This window comes from Xenopus laevis, chromosome 8L, assembly GCF_017654675.1.
Source record: "Xenopus laevis strain J_2021 chromosome 8L, Xenopus_laevis_v10.1, whole genome shotgun sequence".
NCBI classification, from domain to species: Eukaryota; Metazoa; Chordata; class Amphibia; order Anura; family Pipidae; genus Xenopus; species Xenopus laevis.
The window spans coordinates 72297770-72317450 of record NC_054385.1 but is presented as its reverse complement, the minus strand read 5'-3'; the positions used below and the strand labels follow the sequence as shown (position 1 = coordinate 72317450).

The window sequence follows — 19681 nt, the reverse complement described above, 5'->3', positions numbered from 1 at the left end:
ATTAAGGGAATTTGGTATACCTTTTGTGTAAGGATATACATCTATGGCCAACATTATTATTATTGTGCTAAGGAATTGGAATGGACCTTATTTACATATATAAGGAAGGCAGAATACTCCATGGTATACTGGATCATATTAAAAAATATATGAAAAAAACATAAAACTTGTCTACCAAGAAAATATTCAACAAATGGTATTTTCTTAGCATCTGAACTCACATACTGTCGATGAGTTTTGTATCACCTTTATACTGGTAACTTGTTTCAAATATACACTATGGTGTCAATGCTCCATAATTCACATTGGGGAACTGACTGGTCCCTTTAAAGAAATCACCATAAACTGAGCCATGTAAGAGACAGCTTGATATAGACAAGCCATCCCATTTGTGAATTAAGGGCCACTGCGATTGAAGCAATTTAGCCTCCACTGAGAGTAGGAGACAGATACAAGCTTCTTTTACAAATTAACGTGTGATCCACACATTGTAGGCTTTGGCCCTGGGCTTTAAACAGTTTTTTCAGACTAGGTGATTACTTGACTTGCTATATTTATATTATGGAAATACACTAGATCAGGGGTGTCCAAACTTTTGGCTTGCCGGGCCACATTAGAAAAAGAAAAATTGTCTGGGGCCACACATAAAATACACTTTTAATTGCAAAAGTAAAGGAAATACACAGAAAAGAACTACAATGCCAGTTGGATAACCAGATAGAGCTATACACTGGAATATGGGACACCTAGATAATAAATAGACGTATTATTATATTATTATTACTAACTGGGCAATGGGCAGAGACCCCCCTCCTCCTATTTCCTCGGGAACCAAGAGTTTCAAGCTGGGCCGCATTCATATGCATCCTGGGCCGCATGTGGCCCTCGGGCCGCAGTTTGGACACCCCTGCACTAGATGGTAGTGTGTATTAGGGGCAAATAAAGTGGACTTTCAATCTGTTATAAACTATTATAGTACACAAGAGCCATGAATATCCTGTAAATTATATAGTGAATAAAGTACCCCCTCTTGTAAAATATAAGGATATTATTAGTTACCGAGGAGTTTCATGACCATATAAAAACACGAGGCCGAAGGCCGAGTGTTTTTATACAGGTCATGGAACTCCGAGGTAACTTCTAATATCCTCATATTTTACAACTGGGGGTACTTTATTTATTATAATACACAAAATTTAGTGAGTCATGTGACAGAAATGACATCACTACTCACCGTTTATAACTGATGACATCACTACTCACCGTTTATAAGGATATAATTTACAGGATATTCATGGCTTTTGTGTATTATATCCTTATAATACACAAAAGCCATGAATATCCTGTAAATTATATCCTTATAAACGGTGAGTAGTGATGTCATCAGTTATAAACGGTGAGTAGTGATGTCATTTCTGTCACATGACTCACTAAAATTTGTGTATTATAATAAATAAAGTACCCCCAGTTGTAAAATATGAGGATATTAGAAGTTACCTTCGGCCTCGTGTTTTTATATGGTCATGAAACTCCTCGGTAACTAATAATATCCTTATATTTTACAAGAGGGGGTACTTTATTCACTATATAATACACAAAAACCATGAATATGTTGTAAATTATATAGTGAATAAAGTACTGTAAAATATGAGGATATTATAAAATACCGAGGAGTTTCATGACCATATAAAAACACAAGGCCGAAGGTAACTTCTGATATCCTCATATTTTGCAACTGGGGGTACTTTATTTATTATAATACACAAATTTCAGTGAGTCATGTGACAGAAATGACATCAGAACTCACCGTTTATAGCTGATGACACCAGAACTCACCGTTTATAAGGATATAATTTACAAGATATTCATAGCTTTTGTGTATAATATCCTTATAAACGACGAGTTCTGATGTCATCAGTTATAAACGGTGAGTTCTGATATCATTTCTGTCACATGACACATGAAACGTGTGAATTATAATAAATAAAGTTCCCCCGGTTGTAAAATATAAGAATATTATAAGTTACTGAGGAGTTCCATGACCTGTATAAAAACACTCGGCCTTCGGTCTCGTGTTTTTATATGGTCATGGAACTCCTCAGTAACTTATAATATTCTTATATTTTACAAGAGGGGGGTATTTTATTCACTATATTAAAGGAAAACTATACCCCCTGGACAATGTAGGTCTCTTTAAAAATATATTGAATAAAAAAGCTTATATGTAAAATCCTGCTTCATGTAAATAAACCATTTTCATAATAATATACTGTTTTAGTAGTATGTGCCATTAGGTAATCATAAATAGAAATTGCCATTTTAAGAAATGAGGGCCGTCTCTTGGGATCCTAGGATTCACGGTGCACAAAAACAAACCAGGGTCGGACTGGAGCATTGGGGGCCCAATGGGGCTGCAAAATAAAGGACCCTTCTAGCAGGCCCTGAGGTCCCCTCCCAACTTGCAAACCTCTGCACCTCTTGAAATGGACCACCACGCACATTCGCGAATACCGGACCAACACTCCTGGGCGGCCAATTGGAGAGTGGGTCTGGGCTGGCGGGGGCCCATCCAGTTTTTCTCAGTGTCCATGTGACCCTGAACCAAACAAACCATACATGTTAGATCACATGATCCAATTAACAGACAGAGTTGTGTCTTTTGCTTCCACACTTCTTCCTGTTTCAGTTAGAGCTGTAGTATTTCTGGTCAGGTGATCTCTGAGGCAGCACACAGACCATCACGAAATCGTGGTTCAAGGCAAGATATGTAAAAGGACAATATTTACTTAAATATATATTCCAGTTTGGTAAGATTCTTTAATATGTCACTTAATTTTATATAAACAAATCTTAATCTGTTGATTAAGTATTCATTTCGGGGGTATAGTTTTCCTTTAAGGTGACAGACTATTCATTTTTCAACTTTTAAATACCATGTGCCCCCAGCAATACATTATACAATTCTATACTATAGTGCGCTGGTCTGTTTCTTTTAAACGAAACATTAAAATGCTCTCACCCATGGGAATGTGTTGTCCTCAACAGAGATGCAACAACCTCAGAATCTCCTTGTTTCTGATTACAATACCTCTTGTTTTTTTCCTTGTTATGTATTCACATTTCCTTTGTAATGCAGAGCAGTTGTGATAAGTTTGAGGCTGAAGCTTTGATGGTACTCAGTATCTGATTAATGGAGATGGGTCCAAGAGACATGAAGAAAGGTGTCTCAGGAAGAAAGAAAATGAATTTTATCATTCAGAGCCAAAGGATATTTCCTTTTTCATAATCACTAATTAGAAACATGAACACTAAATATTTAAATGACCGAAGTGCAATTGTCTACCCAGTTTACAGGGAGAGAGTTAAAGTGCTAGAAGTGCTCTAATATGTTCAGTTTATTAGGCATTCATTTTATATTGAAAGGGTGTGTTCTTTTGTACATCATCTGCTTTAACTTCAATTTTGTTTTGCTTGTAATTGCTATGCCCAACTACCCTAGAAACCAGGTGGTAATTTGAATGCAGACTGGAAGAAGAGCATGACATGATGGGTCAATTACAACCACAAGTGCAGTGTGCAAAATGCTAATTCAGACACAATTTACCATGTTTTTTCCCAGAATGCAGCATTTATTCTAATTATTCCAGCATAATTTTGTCCAAAATTGTAACCATGCTATTTATTAACACAGCTGTTTGCAAAATTATTTTCATGCATATTATATTGTCCTGTTCCATAAAGCTTGCAATTTAATTTTAGTAACATGAAAGGAAACCAAATAATATATATTTTGCCTTGTACAACAAGCTCTCTTTTTTGGCCAGAGCTCTTTGCTAAGTAGTCTGCATTAACTAACAGGATCGGAACTAGGGGTAGCCAGAAGAGGCATGTGCCTAGGGTAAAATGCTGGGAGTGGATGCTACACAGGCACCTCTTCTATTTGCCTACCAATAACTAGTTCAGGGTCTGGAGAATTGGCGGATGCAATTTTCACAGTGACAAGCAGTGGGTCACTCCATTGATAACACTTTGTAACATCATCTGATCATATTCCCCTTTCCAGATATTATCCTTAATTAACACAGTGATTAAACTAAATTACCACCCTATTCTCTTCTATCCCTAAAGCACTATGTTTCCTCAATTATAAATATCCTTACTAATAATATAAAAACCTATCATCGGGATGTTGGGTTGTGACATAGTGGTCCGTGGTTGGCTTAATTGTGCATCAATCTGGGAAGGGTCCTGAATGGTTTTCAGACTTTGAGGCAATTTTGAACTGGACAGTCCATGTAAAAACTAGACTGTCTAGTTCAAAACCCGACTTTTGGCAACCCTAGTCATCATATAATGCAGAATGCATATACTTTGAAATCAATAAAGATGATTGCATTGAGTTCTGATATAGTGAGTGCATCTGCATTGGTTTGCTCTGATTTATGGAATGGAATGGAATGCCCCACTGAGTTTGCAACAATGCATTACTTTTTTAAAAAGTTCCATAATTTAGTATTACCTATATCTGAGTAGTCCTTCTGCTTGTTGAAAGCTATTCATTCATTTCTCAAAAATATTATATAGCCTAACATCGATTAAGTGTACATTGTATGTGGCTCTCACTTTGCATCTCTCACCTTTTCACCTGACTGTAAGCTCTTTTGAGCATGGCCCTTTTTTTCTCTCTTTACTGTACAGTACTCTGAAATATGTTAACATGGCAGTCAATCTCTTTTCTTACTTTTGGTCTGAACAGCAACAGTTGCAGATGAGCAGTGGCTAGCAAGTGGCAAGCTCTGGAGCAGTTCATATGCTTTCTCATTAGCAATGTAGAAAAACATATTTAAAGCTAGATGATTTGACTCCAAATGCCCTTAATGGAAAAAATAGTAATTGTTATATATAAGACTCCCAGCGTATATGAATTTTATTCCAGTACATTCCCCAAGGGACAGGACTCTGTTTGGGACCTGAAGCTGATGTAATCCCAGATTCATTCTAGTATCTTTGGAGAATTAGACTGCTAAATCAGCATTTCTTCTTAAATGAACAAAAATTAATTACATTTTTTAGCTATATTAAAAACATTGAACAGCATAGAAAACCCTGCTAGAGAGATCAAGTAAAGCTGCAGATGTTGGTGGGTTTATCCCTAAGCCTATGAAAGAGACGTATGCATGCATTTGGCAAAGATGTATTTCCCCTCTTAGCAAAGCACTGTATAGGTACAGGAACAGTGCTGACAGTGGATGTTTTCCTTTTTTTAAAAAAAAGTCACGTGAACATCCCCCAACACAGTTCCTGCAGAATTACGGCAGAAGAATCTTGTTGTATAGAATTCAGTTCTGTATGCAGTGGATTTTTCAATCTCTCTGTTGCCATTGATAGCCAAAAGGAACATATCTGGAAAAAAATAATGTACCTCTGTACAGATTCACATCTACCCATGCTGTTTAACAGCTTGATTCCTTCTTACACATAATCCTATGCGTTTCAGCCAATGTATAACTGAAGAGCACATGATTCTGTGTAAATTTAAATGTGCATTTCAAGATATTCTTATTAGACATTTAAACATAAATGATCATAATGCAGTGGATGAAACCCTTCCTACACTTTACATGGTGGGACCCTACAACTTTCCATTTTCAGAACTGAGAGATCAAAAAACTCAATTGGAATTCCAGCATAGAATACACTTGATGAAAGTGTAAGTGTAAGCATCTCCTGTAGTGATGATATGTTGCTGCATCTACATCTAATCCTGTAACCTTTGTCTATCGAAGGCTTTCCATGCAATGGTAAGAAAATGATCACAAAAACAAAATACTGCAGTTGCATTTGTGTAAATTTTCCTGCAGCCAGTTGTGTGTAAAAATCCCATTTATTAAAGATACTTAGGTCAAAATGTGTTCATCACCTTTGGACTAAGCGGTAGCTCCAGGGTTACCTGGGATCACATGTCACTCTTGCTCTGAATTCAGATAATTACACCAAACATGGAAAATTTCCATTAGGCACAATGCCCCTTGCAGCCGCAATGAAGCTGGAATTCTGGTAAAATAATGCTGCATCATAGGAAAAAAATTACAACTGAGCTCAAAATCACACTTTGTTTACTGCACTTGCTGCACTGCATGGCCATAAATAAGTGTGTAGTCTTAAACATTAATGTTCTGTGGGGGTTACATGATAGCACTATAAGTGCCTTTACATAGTATAATATCACAGCATTTTCAACACATTTTAGGGTTTGTAATGCTGGTGAGTCTTGTTCTGTCCCACACAGCTTGCCTCACTATTTCCAAACCATATTTTTTTTCTCAAGACCTGTGATACATACTTGCATTTTTCTGGTTAGTTTAGAATTTCCACTGGGCAGGAGACAACTCAACAGGTCTATAATGAAGGTGTATTTTGTACAATGCTTCTCAATATAGCCAATGTACAAGAAATTAGTTGTGCTGGTACTGAGTCTATAACTAAAGAAAATAATCATGACTTGGCTCATCAAAATCCAATAGCTTTTAAGCTAAACTACTTTTGTTTTTTAGTTACTTTTACTTAGAAACCAGAAAACAAATCATTGTAATAAAGGCAAATAGTATTATTAAATGTACAACAAAGAAACACAATGCTTCCATAGGTGATAGTGGGATTAAATGAGACTTCTAAAAATACTTTTGCAAGGATGGGTCAAACATAAAGGAGGACTGCTGTCCAAAGACTATGGTTTTTTCATGATGCATTGTATGTCATATAGCAGGGCAACATAACAATGCCACAGAGTGACCCTGGTTTGCAGAATTGTTTTCATGTGTACTCATGTAATGTATTTGTTTTTGAGTTATTTGATCAGTATTGCCAGTGGTTCATCATCATTTATAACATCTCCAGTTTTGATTGGACTCTATTGGGTTTATTAGATGCAACTGAGAATACAATGACACCATAACCTCACAACATGCACTAAGATCCATAATCCATTTGACCTTAGAGGGAATAATCCTTCTAACGTTGACTTGGATTTGAAATAACAGACCCCAGTTATATTCCGAAAAATGTTTCCCTGGTCTTGTAACCAACAGCAACCAATAGCATATTCTCTTCTGTAATTAGAGTGTTTAGAAAAAATAGGTCCCTTGATTCTTGTTTGTCAGGATTATTAGCTCTTGAACCTAAAGCCAGAACTGTTTCCTAACCCCACTAGACCCAATTGGCATGTTTGCTGATTTTATGTGAGACACTGCTAGATTCTAAATCTTGTTACTCTGTGATACATCTCTGTTTCACCACTGCCTTCAGCTGACTTTCCCTTGTTAATTCTGAATCATGGGAGAGAAGACCTAGAATCTATAACATAATTCCCAGCAGAGTGGTTTTTATTTCTAGTTTTTTCACATGGCTAGGCAGCTAGAGAGTTTGAAAAAATCTAATTAGTGCCGAGCTTTTCAGTCATTGGATATGTAACAGAACCTGCTGTATCCTTGTATACAAAGGAAATAGCATCTTTAGTTTGTTTTTTTTATAATTAATTGCGCAAAGCTGACCTTAGTTGGTAATCATATTCCTGTGTGCTCATTTAGTATACGAACAGCCCAAATAAAAGTCTTTCTGTACAAGGGTATCCAAAGGTTCTTGCTAATAATAATAATAATAATAATAATAATAAAGGCCACTGATACAAGGAAGGAGAAAAGAAAGGAAGACTTTAGAACTCAAACGTGTGCTTCCTTGAATGTTGGCTACATTGAACTTGGAGTAAAAGTGCTCTGAGAAGACAGGCGAGGGAAGTCTGGACCCTTTTTTTGCAAATAGAGGCCACTAACACATGAAGAAAAGTTATAGAAAGAAGCAAGGATATTTAGTGAAAGCAGGAGTCGCAACACATAACAAGGGCCGGGTGAGTAGGATGAGGAATGCATGGACACAGTATGTTTGTACAAGCAAACATCTATAAAGTCAATAGAAAAAGTTATAAAAGATATGCAGACATGTCAAGTTTGTCCAAATCTGGTAGGATTTACAGGTAACTAATTTGATGTCAGTTTTTTAGTTGACAACATCCAACATGACAACTCAGAAACCTTTACTCTTTGTGGCAGCCTTGTCCATAGATGTAAGTGAATCAAGTGTAGTAGCCTTTCCATTCTTCACTCTGTCCTTTTAGAAGGACTCCTGCTAGGACTAATGTTATGACTCCAATGTGTAGTTCTTAAATGTAAAAAGAAGTGACTGTTGTTGAAGTACAGACTTGCAGAGAATTGTACAGTATAAGGAAACGCTGCCTATGTAGTAAGAGCTTGGAGCAATGACACTTGTTAGCAAGACAGCAAAAGATTCAAAGTCTGAAGTTCAAGAAGGTTAAGGAGCAATGACTAAAGTAGCAAGCAACAGTGAACAAAGTAGAAGTTATGGTTCTTAAGTCAGAGCTGGGAGCAGTGACATTAGCTTGGAACACTGACAGCAGTATGAGATGGCAAAGATGTATGTAGATATAGGTTCAGATAAGGATTGGATTGTAAGAGTCAGAAGGAAACTGTCAAATAAAGGAGCTATGGCACAAGCTGGAAACGCAAGGTGCAATGACAGAGGGAATAAGAGCTGGGGAGAGTGACATGAGCTGCAAGAATTTATGACTGGAGGACAGAGGGAATTGGCTCTGCCAAAAAGCAGCTGTCCAATCAGTGGAAAAGCAGGTTTACAAGTAGGAGAATTAATCCAAGCAGACACAACAATGTCATAAAAAGGGATTATTCCATCAAGCAGGGGAAAGGAATTCAAGCCAGGACAATTGACTACAGCAGATAGTAAGAACTTAGATATTCAACAGGTATGAGTAACTTGACTGGGAGCTGTTAAACAGTAAGGATGGAATGACACAAATAGGAGAAAATGTGTGACACGAGTCAGGTGCATTAACTTGCACAATGAGTAGTGTAACAAGAAAAAAAGCAAGGACTGATGCAAGCAGTGAAAGCTGTAAGGAATCATGCATGCACGGAGAGGTGACACAAGCAGGTACACTGTCTGATGTGCACTGGGAGCTGTGAAACAAGAAATAAAAAGAAATGTGAAAAGAAAGCTGGGAGCAGTGACATTTCTAATGAGAGTTTGGGGTAGTGTTGCATGCAGTGAAAGCTGAGTGAAGTTATACATGTAGTGTGTGAAATGCCATAGCGGCCATAAAACAAGGAGGCAACAAAGAGCTTTGCTTGACAAATGCACAGGGCCGTATTTCGAGCGCTGACACCCCTAGTAGGGTGCTATGACATTAGGGGGGTTATTTATTAAAGACTGAATTTGTGAGGTTTGTGAGCAATTTAACAATTAACAACAATTTCAACAAACTCGAATGTTTGCTTATTTTTAAAAAAATCCAAATGTAAAAAACTTGAATATCTTGAATTTATCGAGTTTATAGGCTTAAAAACCTTGAATACTTCAAATTTATCAGGTTTTCAAGTGGAAACCAGTGTAAAACACCCAAACATCATGAAGGCAAAATACATCTTCAATTGGTTAAAGGGAACGCTGCCATCAACAGGTTTTAGCTGGAGTATTTTCAGATTCTGATTTTTTGCAGCTACGGGGAATAATAAATCTCGAAAAATCTGAGGGGTTTTTTTTCCCTCGAAAAATTCAAGTTTTTAAGGTGAAACTAAACTTTAAAAAAACTAAAATTTTGCGAGAAAACAAAATTTGACCTCTATTAAATAACCCCCTAGGGGTACAAGGAGTAATGTAAGAGAAAAACACAAAACAGTGAGGGCTAAGTTTTGGAAAGAAACCAGAAGAGCTTCAGGAATGAGTCTGATGGGTTGATGCCATTCTTGACACAGCTTCTTGGAATTTTGTTGTTTTTAATCTGTAATATTTTCCTTTTAATTAGGAGCCTTGGTATGAGGTACAGGTGTAGCATGATAAGCAGCTGTGTGGGCTCTCTCCACCCGCACATATCAGGGTAGGCTGGATTCACATAGGCACATCAAAGCTGCCTTACGTACACATCTTAGTTTCTATCATATACTAATGAATGTCACAGCGTGCCCTTTCTCACAAGCGCAGCCGGTATGCTGACGTACTGCTCAGGCTTTGCCACCAGCTACATTGTGTGTGTCTCTCCTTATTATGTCCACAAAACATTTCCACCCGTTTGGCAGAAGCATCAGATCTTTCAGAGTTGCAGTTCTATTGACACTTCAGATGTGCTCACGTGATTGTTTCCTTCACATTGCAACATAAAATTCCCATCATAATCTAAGATACCACAAAGCATTGTACTGGGTGACCTGTGCAATCAATGATGTTACATCAAGCTCTACATAACACTGCTTCATTCCACCCCTTTCTAACTAATTACATATTCTCTACTCTCATGTCACTCTCAGAATACTCCCTTGCTAGGAGCCCCTCTCTCTCTGTCAAGTGGGGGACTGTGGAGCATCTGGCAGATGGGAAATATTGATGAAAGGAACATCAGTGCATCCGTGCTGATTATATTGTGCAATTCTCCTTCAAAGTAAAAGCGCTTAGCTCTGAATGAGCATGGAATATACACCAGGGGATTATGGACATTTCAACTAAGCAGTGTTCTTTCTTCTTATCCCATTCTGGAAAGAAATCAGTCAGTCTATTTCCACTGTGCAGCTGAGGCAAAAGGAACTTCTAGGGGACTTCCAAAATATATTTGTGCTCAAAATGTTGTTTCACCAGATATCAGATATAAACACAGGAACGTGATAGGACATGCCAACAAGTGCCCAACATGCCCAACAAGTTTCATATTAAACACCGTTTTACAAGGACATGAATAAAAACTTCAAAAGTTTTGTATAAGGGAATCTGTCTTCAATATTAAACATGTTTTAATATTCAAACCTTAGACTCAAAATCAACATGTTCATAGCATTAAGATACTGTTTTGGCCCAGTAAATGTCCAAACGAGTATTGAATAGCACAGTGCAGCGATTTGCTTTCAAATATTCTTATTCAAATGCAAATGATGGCCATTATAATGCATTGCCACCAGCACAGGTGTGTTTAAACCAATATAAAAAATTAGCATAAGAATACATAATAGCATTCGTAGCAGGTCATAAATCCTGCTGATTTACGATGCAGAACTGCCATACAGCACAAAACAAGATAATAAAAAAGCTTGAGAAAAAAATCAGGGAAAACACACACAAAAATCAATAACATAATAGTCACTCAATTATTACATAGAAAAATCCACCAGATTAATGAAAATGAGATTAAAAAATGAAAATGACAAACTCCACTGTTATAGTTTAGTTCAATATGATTCTTTACCTGGAAACTGCAGTAGGCACAAACCAACCTAAGACTGCTGCTTAAAAATACAAAGAGGGCTGGGGAATTCATTTTGAGGGGGCCTAATAAATTAGCAAAAACAACCCAGAAAAATATAATCAGAAAGCTTCAGTTTTTAAACAATTTAAAATTACCAATAGTACACTAAGATATCTAGTATAGGTCAATCTAAAAACAACTGGACTTGCTGAGTAATCAATGAAGACGTTTCACTACTCATCCGAGCAACTTCTTCAGTTCAACTGACTGGTGTGGGAAGTTCTCGGCATATAAACTCTTCCACTAATCCATTTACAATGGCACATTGTAACTCTTCAAAGAGGTGACATCTGAAGAAATTCACAGAGATGTAGATTCTGTGTAGTTGTGATAGGATTATCCAATGTGTCGTGCAACTCCTAGATACAGGTGTTACTTGTGAGAGTTGCATGAATGGATGTGTGAAGTATTCTGAATCCGCCGGGGTACAGATGTTAGAACAGCATTATATGTAGCAGACAGGTGGTGTCGAAGGCCCCGAACTCTGTTCAGAGATGGTCTCTCCACCTTGACATGAATCGCCTCTTTCATGCCTCGTTCAAACCAGCTGTCTTCTTTGTCCAAGATTTGGACCTTGCTATCTTCAAAGGCGTGTCCCTTGTCTTTTAAGTGTAGAAAGACAGCCGAGTTTTGACCTGTAGAGTTCGCCCTCCTGTGCTGAGCCATTCACTTGGAGAGCAGTTGTTTTGTCTCCCCAATGTATAGATCTGTGCATTCCTCGCTACACTGGACTCCGTATACCACATTGCTTTGTTGTTTTTTTGGGGGGTGGGGGCCTTCGACACCACCTGTCTGCTACATACAATGCTGTTCTAACATCTGTACACCGGCGGATTCAGAACACTTTACACCTGCATTCATGCAACTCTCACAAGTAACACCTATCTCTAGGAGTTGCATGACACATTGGATAATCCTATCACAGTAACTACACAGAATCAACACCTCTGTGAATTTCTTCAGATGTCATCTCTTTGAAGAGTTACAATGTGCCATTGTGAGTGGACTAGTGGAAGAGTTTATATGATGAGAATTTCCCACACCAGTCAGTTGAACTGAAGAAGCTGCTCGGATGAGTAGTGAAACATCTTCATTGATTACTCAGCAAGTCCAATTGTTTTTAGATTGACCTATACTAGATATACCATGACCTGGATGAATGAAAATCTTCATAGTCAGTACACTAAGATAAAATTATCAGCAAAAGTCTCTTTTGCAGACACATCTATATTAAGCTACTTATCTCTCCAGAGATCGTAGGGGTCTTTCTCTAAGGCTCTGTCATTACTGACCAAATGAATAAACAAATTGCTTTTATAGACGTAACACATCAAGAAAGGTGGCACTAACACACTGCTGGGGTTTTAGGGAGGCTGTAGGCCAGGGGTGCCCAAAAGGTAGATCGGGATCTAGCAGTAGATCTTTAGCTGGTGATCAGTAGATCTCAAGAGACTGTCAACAAACAGCTTGACTAAATCACCCTCCTATTTCTTGCTTTTCATTCAGATATTTATTTTGTTAAGGTTACATATGAAATAGTTGTTTCTGAAATATAGCAATATAAATTCTCTCATAAATCAATATAATATTTAAGTATTATTTTCCATGGAACAGAATGCTAACAATGCTATTATGGATGTCGATCATAATTGTACAACATCACTAAAAGTAGACCTCACATTAGTAAAGTATGGGCACTCCTGCTTGTAGGCAGTCATGACAACCATTTATCCTTAGAGTTCCCAGATACTGGGTGAATATGGTTCTGAAATACAGGCCTTTGGAGAACATTTCTCTCTAAAAGAATTATATTTCAAATACAGTATATATCAAAAAATATTTTTGATTGCCAAGAACAGTGTACTCCAACCAGTTGCTCTAAAGCAACATGTTTTTACCAACCCTTGATGATGTTGCTCCCAGTGGCCTCAAAGCAGGTGCTGATTTTTGAATTACTGACTTGGAGGCAAGTTTAGTTGCATAAAAACCAAGTCTACTGCCAAACAGAGCCTCTTGTAGGCTATCAGTTCACATAGGTGCTATCAAATAGTGAATCAATGACCTTATTTGGCATCCCCAAGGACTTTTACATAGCTCTCCAACTCTTTTTACATTCTAATGTGGCTCACAGGTTAAAAAAGTTGGGGATCTTGGCCAAGAAGCTTAAAATTCCACTGTGACTGTCAAAGGTTCCCAAGCCACAATATCAGGGTTGGGCTGACATAAACTTTGGATATTGAACACTAATTGATGTGGCTGTGTGGTCTCATATTTTCAGTGATGAATACAGGTTCTATAATAGTTCTGTGTTCCCTTGTACATGTCATATTGGGTGCTACCATATGATATACTACTATTCTATGGGCAGTAAAAATACACACAAAAAAGGAAGCAGTTTGTTCATGTGACCCCAAAATGAAATATCAGTGTGAAATGTGCCCTCTCTGTACTTATCCCTACTTTATCTCTCAACCTTCAACCTACTGGGTAGCTCATTTTCTCTTCCTGAATCCATTTAGATCTTCAGATGAAGTGAAATGTTTAAATGAATCCGTTGGCTTCCCTTGTAGAAACTGACTTGAAAAGAACGGATTAATTCTTCAATCACACCTCCTCAGAGAATAGCTTTAAGTGCTCATGATCTTGATGTTTTTTTTTAAATCACACTGCTAAAACACATTGGAGGCTAGAATATTAAATGATGTGCAGCCTTTATATATTTGAAGGTAAATTGGCCAATTTGGCACGCCTGCAGTAAGTAATTTTCCAGAAGTCTCTGATTTGCCCCCAGTGCTACCTTACCTGTAAGTGCCCTGTACATATAAAACTGTAACATACAGAGGGCAGCCTATTCCAGTCATGAATTGACCTTTTTAGGATGAACAAAGTGATTTCATTGCTAACAAAATACAGATTTCGCCCAACACACTTTTCCTACACAAAGTATCAGTCACACCAGGTAACACTAGGAGCTCACTATAGGGCAGAGCAGTGGAGTGTGACTTTAGGGTGCAGATATGTTTTATGCAAAACTATAGCTGCTGAGCTGTAGACATTGTAAAGATCCATCAATATGTTCATGTATGCTTTGCCCTGACTGTGTCCTCTGGTCAAGGGTGCTTGCTCTGTGACACATACTGTATTTATGTGTATATGTTAGATTTCTAATTTCAGTGAAATAATTATTCCTTGCCACAGAAGCACTTCTGCTTCTCTCTACCACTTTCATGAGATATTTTGCTTATCTACAGCACCCCCTTCCTTTTTATTACTTTCTATTGCTTCATTACTTCCTTCCTCTCCTGTTTATTGTCCATCTGTTCCAACTGTTCGTTTTTCTCCATTTCTCATTTCCCTCTATTGTGGCACCCTTTTCTTTCCTGCCTACTCTTCATCAGATTAGTAATGCTGTGCCAAACTTTATATTACATGCCACATTATGATCCTTTTCTCTTTTTCCCTAAAACATTCTTTTCCCATGACCCTGGATAGTGGGATGACAAGGTAATTCTAGACCTAACAGCAAAATCAATTAAAGACTCTCATGGGCCCTCAGTAGTATTCTTTATAAACAAAAAAAAATAAAAAAAATGCTAGACTAATAATAGTAAGAATGCATGCAAAACTGAATGATAAAGCTGCCAGTGTAAACACTGTTCATGTATGATTCATACTAAAAGGAGCATGTGTCATTAGAGTGGAATAATGTTTGGGATAATGTTTTGTAGGAGATTTGCTAGGGATGTGACGCAGGCAGCATTAATGCATTATATAATCAAATCTGTTTGATTGCATACCTAAAGAAAATGTACACAGCTTGTATGCTTAGACTCCAGTATTTCACCACACTTAACCCCTACCCAATTAGGAGTAATGTACTTATGGCTAATTATCTGCAAAGGCAGAGGTTTATTTGTCAAGGAGTTAAGCATCTTATTGCTTAGAATTAATGTCATGGGGAGACGAAAAAAACATATCAGCACATCTTTAATGTAAATGAGAATAATAATAGCATGCAAAATATACACAGTGTCTCTACATGCACGAATATGCAATAATTATTCCAGTTTTCCAAATGATTACACATATCAATTATGACCACAGTTCTTCCAGTCTTTATGTTTTTTAATTAGCACATACAAACATGCCGACTGAATGCATGCCCTAGTCCCACATGTTGCTGGATTTTTTTTGTGCATTTTAATTTACACCTTATAGGGAGTTTGACACCCCAAATTGATTATGAATGTCAGGAAGGGAGTACACCATGTTTCAGTAAGATCTCACATTAATGAAGTGCAATGCAGGAAGTGTTGTCCTATGTTGTCTGTAGAGACCTAACAAATGTGACATTATTTTGTAATATAGCTCTATCTAAAATACTTGACCATAAATACCATAATCAATCTACATTTGCAAAGTCAAAGGAGAATGGAAACAAATATATAAATTCAATACAAATGTTCCATTAGTAAAAGGTTTCAGGAATACTCATATCAACTGCTCTCAAAAGAGCAGTTTGATGACAATTGACAGTTGCTGGAAATGTGATATGGATGAGCACATCTAGCTGTCACCTTGGTCTGGTACAGAAGCTCAAAACATCTATAATTTCTAGCCTAATCTTTATTAAAGCTTTAGTTTTCCTTTAACACCAAAAACATTTACTGAATTAATTCTCAATTATATACAATGGACAAGTTGCAAATGGCACAGCTATTTTTGTTTTATTTTATAATGTGGCACAAAATGAAAATAAGACAGGTAAAAATGTTTCAATTGCTCTCTTTCTCTAGGGTGTTATGTTTAACCTTACGTACCCATGTCTAAAGAAGATCCCCCATCTGCCTCCTATTGTATTGATACCTACATACATACATTTTTCTTAAAGGGATTGTTCACCTTCCAACACTTTTTTCAGTTCAGTTGGTTTCAGATACAGTACTGTAGCTCACCAGAAATAAAGACTTTTTCAAATTACTTTTTATTTCTATGTGTGACCATTTTTTGAATATTATTCACCTTTCTAAAGCTGCTCGGGGGGGGGGGGTCACAGACTAGTGATGTGTGGGTCAGATTTTTCCTGACCCGATCCGCACCCTCCCTTACCGGCTTCCCTTTATAGACCCACGCCGCCTATAAGGCTGAAAGATGGAAGCCGGCACTTGAACCCACAAAGGGGATGCAGTTTTGGCCCAAACCCAACTGACCCGCGGGTATCGGGCTGGCCCGCACAGCACTGTCTCAGACTCCCTGCTGAGCAGAATCTCTGGGTTTCATTAAAGGCAGATGTTTGAATTGATACAAAAGTTGCTAATACTCCAGAGATGCTGCTGAGAAATGGACCAACTAAATGTTGCAAAATTGTAACAGCACAGAATCTGCATCTGAATTACTGAGCTGCCAGACTCAAACACCAGAGACAGGAACGTTACACTTTAAATTTAGATTTTGGAAAAAAATGTAAAAAATTAAATATGGAAAGCAATTGAAAAAAAGTCTTTATTTCTGGAGAACAATCTGAAAACAACCCAACAAAAGTGACATTATTTTGTAATATAGCTCTATATAAAATACTTGACCATAAATACCATAATTCACATTCAGTTTTGCACATTTATATCTCCATTCATCCTCTTCTGACCTTTATTTTTCTGTATTACAGGTTCAGGATCACTTATTGAAGGGAGAAAATGCTTAACTTATGGATTGCAGAGTCCAAAAGCCGAAGTGACGCATTTGTCTAAAATTCCAGGTTGGAACTCTGTGTTATTATTTATTGGCGTTAGTGGGGAGGGATAACAAGCTAATTAAAATTTAGAATTTCTGACCTATTCTACTTTTTTTCCCCTTGCCATATATACTACATTCTTAAATCCTTAAAAATAACATGGGCGATTTATCAATATTTTATTTTTTTTAAACTTGAATAAACTTGACATTTTTCCAAACCATGATAATAACTAAAATGCATATTCTGCTCATCATTTTGAATGGGTCTGCCAAAGTAAATTAGTTACATTTTGCCTAGGACAAATTCCATTGACTTCTATATGAAATTGGCAGCTTTTAGATGCTGAATTTTTGTCAATTTGAATCTTTCATGCTTATTAAAACTCTAAAATGCAAGTTTTTCAACTCTCAACTTTCAACTCTAATTTGAATTACAAGTTTAGCTAGAAAAAAATGAAAATTCGTATTCGTAATTGCCCCTTAGGAAGTGGTATAGGAAGGGTTAAGATTAGGTAAATCAATCTGAGGAGTATAAACGTTTTTATAGCCTTTACTTCTTCGAGCTAAGTAAATTATTCTGTAGCCTAAATCTTAAGGACTTTGAAGATTCAAATTATGAAAAGATCTGTTATCCAGAAAATCCCAGGTCTCAAGCATTCTGGATAACAGATACCATACCTGTAATATAAAAGTTACTTTGAGTCAATAACATCATGAATCATTCAGTATAAGGATATATTTTACAGGATATTCATGGTTGTTGTGTAATATATACATACCTCACCTTAAATGAATATAAAAACTGAAAATAAGGACATCTTGCATTATATCTATAAATGTGTATTACCAACGAGTATCTATGCCTGATGTTAAAACCAATGTAAACATTGACACAGTACAAAGCTTTGTTCTTCAGTCTGTAACAAACAATAATTGCTGATATTTTGCAGTGATTTACAGGCATGTCTTTGTAACTCAAGGATGTTGTGAGGTTCTGTCCATTCATTAGGCCCATGTTTCCTGAAATGTATCAGATGAATCTTAGCATATCCACATTAATCTTTCTTGCAGGTACATTCTGTTTACTCTTGCCTATAATTGCCTGCGTAATTATCCAGGGCGCAGCCACTGGGAAGCCACGTGCAGCTTGCTTTCCAACCAAATGAGCTTCAATTATTTATACTCTCGTCTACTTAATTCCTTAACCTTTAAACCTATTAGAATTGCTCTGCATTCACAGTTAATTCCTGGGCTGCATGAGAAGTCCACTTCTCCCCAAACATAATGCAATCATTCAGTGTTACTAGGAACTGAGGATTTAAAGGGGAACCAGAAACCCCAACAAAAATATGCAAAATCCATTTATATATCAGCCCATATTTTAAACATGTTAATTGGGCTGCTGTTACTACAAGCTCGTGTAGTAACCAAATTACTATTAGAGTCTTTTGATCCTTTAGTAAACCTTTAGAATAAAGTTTCTTATGGGCATTTGTTGACCACCACTTCCCTTTGTCTCGACTTTCCAGATTTCTATTAAATACTTTTTATATCTCTCCATCTCTTGGGAGCTTTTCTCATGCCAGTCTTTCCTATGTGTATTGCCTTTAATTACACGCTTCCTCTACCCACATTTTGTGTTTTCTTTCTATGACTCTATCTTTCTGCAAGTTTTACTCCCACTTATGGGACTTTTGGTACATTTCTCACTATTTCACTCTCACATGGAGAGCCAAATTGGTAGCAAGATCCATTTGCCAATACTAGCATGGAGTTATCTGGGATAGAACAAATCTACCTAAAAAAAATCATTATGGTGTAAACTGAGGTTTATATAGTATGGTATTAGTGCTCAGCAGCAGCACCGCTCAGCAGCAGCCCTGAGGACTAATACCCAAGAAAAACTCAAATCCCTGATGCAAATCATATGCAGGGATTAGCTCAGAATTATTGACCATGTTAACATTATTATTTCAGCAGATAGATTGGGGCAATGCATTCCAGGATAAAAAAAAATGTTAGAAAGCAGCACTTAAGAAATCAAAGACAGAAAGTTGACACAGGACACAGTAACATGTAAGCAAAGTTAATATGAACAAGGCTCCAGGACCTGCAGTGGAGTAACTAGAGTGAGCTGGGCCCCCCTGCAAACAAATTTTTAGAGTGGCCTAGCACACTCAGATCCCCATCCCCATCAACATTAATCACTAAGTAAGAGTGGGATTGCTTACATTGGAGAATATGCATTAAAAAGATGGATATAATAACATTTTAGACCATGCAATATATATTTTGAATGCCTATACAACAGATCATTGAAAAAAAAATCCCTGAAAAAAACAAGAGCTGTCCCATTCTTGTGGTTAATAAATATTCATATAAATATGGTAAAAACCCAGCACTTGTTTCTTATTGTTGTGGTCATTGCTCGATACATTAATACATTATCAAGCAAAGGATTGAATGTAATGCTACTTTGGATCCATTTATGGTTGAGCACAATAAATAACATAGTATGAGCAGTAAGGAGAACATTCCTGTTCTGTGTTTCATTATGTGTTGAGCTGTTTT

General features: G+C 37.0%; 1 protein-coding gene across 1 annotated transcript in view; it reads left to right on the top strand.

Annotated features, from left to right (window-relative positions):
• lrfn1.1.L (leucine rich repeat and fibronectin type III domain containing 1, gene 1 L homeolog) overlaps positions 1-19681 on the top strand; it is a 54370-nt gene that overhangs the window by 7459 nt on the left and 27230 nt on the right. The window contains exon 2 of the mRNA XM_018230314.2: positions 17043-17132. The gene's annotated coding sequence lies outside the window, so the exon portion shown is untranslated. The remainder of the gene's footprint in view (positions 1-17042; positions 17133-19681) is intronic.